Source organism: Octopus bimaculoides, chromosome 9 (genome assembly GCF_046866305.1).
Source record: "Octopus bimaculoides isolate indiv1 chromosome 9, ASM4686630v1, whole genome shotgun sequence".
In the NCBI taxonomy this organism is placed as follows: Eukaryota; Metazoa; Mollusca; class Cephalopoda; order Octopoda; family Octopodidae; genus Octopus; species Octopus bimaculoides.
In genome coordinates this window covers 33154646-33158412 of record NC_142936.1, presented here as the reverse complement: position 1 = coordinate 33158412, position 3767 = coordinate 33154646, and positions in this window count along the sequence as shown.

Sequence of the window (3767 nt, the reverse complement as noted above, 5' to 3'; positions counted from 1 at the left end):
AACACCAGGAATGTACAAAAATAGACCCCCTCAAATGTCAGTGAGGATCTTTAGAAGTAGCAGACAGTTTCTGTTACTTAGGTGACCAAGTTAGCAGTGGTGGAGTTGTTCTGAAAGCATAGCCACTAGAATAAGAATAGGCTGGGCAAAGTTCAGTGAGCTACTATCTCTCTTAGTAACAAAGGGCCTATTTCTCGGAGTGAAAGGCAGATTGTATGATACCTTTGTATGAACTGCTATGCTACATGACAGTGAAACATGGGTTGTAACTACTGAGGACACGTGAAGGCTTCAAAGGAATGTATACTCCACTTCAAAGAAATTTATGGGTAATATCAGTGTGCATATACAAAAAAGTGTAAGTGATTTGAGAGAAAACTGTGCAGATATGGTTATGTAATGTGTAGGAACGAAGACAGTTGCCTCAAGAAGTGCCAAGCTCTAATTGTGGAGACAACTCATGGAAAGGGTAGACTCAGAAAGATATGGGACAAAGCGTGAGAAAGGATCTTCAGATGGGCCTCACAAAGGGGATGACAAGGGACCAAGACTTCTGGCAGTTTACTGGGCTTGGGAAGACATGTCAGGCTAAGTAAATATGTGGTCATCTTTGCATACAGGTATGTCCCCTGTATTCCTCTTCAGCTGTGCATTCATAATCTTGTGAGCTCATGGGTGCCAATGTCATGTGAAAACACCCATGCTGGTGCTGCGTAAAAGCACCCAGTACACTCTGTAAAGTTCTTGGCATTAGGAAGGATATCCAGCCACAGAAACCATGCCAAAACAGATATGGAGCCTGGGTAGCTCCGGTCAAACATCCAACCATGCTAGTATGGAAAATGGATGTTAGATGATGATGATGATGATGATCACACACACATTCTCCTTATTCCATGATCAAGATCATTATCTTACATGTTTTCCATGCTAGCACATGCTGGACATTACTCATAGTATCACACCACACAATGTCTTTCATAATCTGGCACACACAACAATGGAGAAAACTAAATAATACATGTTTACTTTGTTTTCTAAGCTCACAGACATGTTAGTTGGGGCTAAGATGTTAGTTCATCCCAAATCTGGTGCTCTTTTCTGTTTTTGGTTGATGCAGCCAATATCAGAGTAAGTTATGCACTACAACAGTGGTTTATGGATTTGGCTAACATTGCCTTTCTTCTCCAGGTGACTGAAACCAGATGAATCTAAATATAGTACTTTTGGATGGGAATTATCCATAATATACTTAAATCTCAAACATTTTTGACACATGCTGCAAGGTTTTGTTTTCCTTACCTATATGGATCATAGACCACTTGCATCCACATTCAACATGAAGCTTAATCACTACTCACCTAGAAAAGTCCACCACCTCAACTTTATATCACAGTATACCATGGACATGCATTACATCAAGTGTTCAGCCAACTCAGCAGTTAATGTACTTTTCCACATATAATTAATTGCATTACATACAACTGTTGCCATTGATCTTCAACAAATCACAGCTGATCAGGAAAATGATGAAAAACTTGTAAAGCTCTGGAATTCTTGAAATCCTTGAAATTCCAGCTATTGCAGCTGGTTTCCCCCACTGTCTTCTGTGGGTCATATTCAGTGTGATATCTCTACCAATCAGGAACTTGAACATCACAGTAACATTGACATCAAGTCTTTTTCCTGCTTTGCACTGTTTGTCACATCCTGGTGTCAATTCCAAACAAATATTGACCCGTTTATATGGGCTGCTATCGACAAGGACACCCATGAATAGGCCAGAAGCTGTGTCATTTGTCAAACAGCTAAAATACATTACCATGCCAAGTCGCTACCTAGCTCTTTTAAGACACCCAATGACTGTTTTCTACATGTGTATATCAACACAAGAGGATCACTGCCTCCTTCCCAGAATCGTATGCATCTGCTAACCTGCATCAACCAATTTTCCTGATGGCCTGAAGTCTTTTCTCTGTTTGATTAATATCAATTGCCTAAAAGTCTGGTACTTCACTGGATATCACATTTAGGTACATATGCAACAATCACAATGAAGAGAAAACATCAGCTAAAGTCTCACCTGTTCACCAAGCTGACACATCTTGGGTGTAAAAACATTTGCACAACCTATGATCCCATGGCCAACAGCATGGTTGAACATTTTCACTGACAGATGAAGTCTGTGCTTAAAGCACACTATGACAGCGATAATTGGTTGGAACACCTTTTCATGCCACCATCAGGGAAGAAATCATATACACAGGCAGAATTAGTCATTGGCACCACACTCACCTTATCTGGTCAAATGGTCACTCATGTTTCTCCACAAGATTTTCCAAATTTCTCATTTCAATGACATAAGCTTTAACATAGGTATGTATTCATAATATAGATTGAGTTATGTTCATTGTCTCCAAGCCTGTATGTCCCATCTGTCATCCTCTGAATGTTGCTACACATATATTTCTGAACATTAATCAATGCATGCATGTATTTTCATGTACAGCATAACTTCAACCACCATGCTCTGAAATCTAGAGTACTTGACAGAAAAACAAAATATTTCGTTATGGACATTATTCTCTGCACATACACATGCATTCACCTGAGGTTCATGTACACTTTCCACTCACTGCTTTGAAAATGTCAAATTTTCACACAGCACATCTCTATTTTCTCTGATTGAATGCCAGTTTACCATTTTTGCCTTATTCTGTTATTTCTATTTCCAAGCAACTTGTGATAGCCTGTATTTAACCGTCTGCAAACACTAGTATCTTGCAATTCCCCTGCACACAGCTATTTCTTCACATTTACGATTTCACTACACATATTCCATGGGGATCATTTTCTTCAGGAGAATAAATATAACTTCTCATATTGTATTTTGCTTTTTAATGACAAGTTCACTAAGACAAGAGTACTGTGGGAGATATATAAGGATTTGTGCAAGGATCAAAACATAAGTCTTTGCATTTGCTCCCATTGTTCTCTGATTGTGTTCTTAAAATCCATTTGTTTAACCTCTCAAGTATGTCATTATCTTAGGTGAAGATGGGGTGTTTCTAAGCAAACTCTATTCAACTTTATTTCAATGACATAAGCTTTAACACAGGTATATATTCATAATATCTGTAAAAAAAAGTCAGTTCCTTCTGTCATTTTCAGACAGTTTCCTTCTGTCACCTTTAGTAAGTTTCCTTTTACCAATTGCAAAGCAACTTCACTGAGATTTAGTTTTCATATGAACACATTCACTAACAAACTTCTTTCATGTAAATCTTGACCCCTTCCATGACTTTGTGGTAGACTATTATAAGGAAGAACTGGATAACAAATTTTCAATATAAACAAACTGTTATCCACAATACATACACTTTTTCTTTTCAATTTATCACAGTTGTAAAAATCCGTACTAAGTGTAGATTATTTTTCAACATATTTCAATACATCCAGAAACTATCCACTCATTACATCTCACTTGTTTTACACACACACACATATTATGATTTTACATAGGCATCATCATCATCATACTGGCATGGGTTGGCCAGTTTGGTTGAAAACTGTTAAGCTGAGAAGTTGCACCAGGTTCCAATCTGATTCGGCATGGTTTGTGTGGCTGGATGCTCTTCCTAATGTCAACCGCTCCAAGTGGGTGCTTTTTATGTACCACCAGCATGGGTGCCATTGACGTGACTCTGGCATCAGCCACAACTACGATCTCACTTGGCTTGATAGGTTTTCACAAGCACAGTATATCA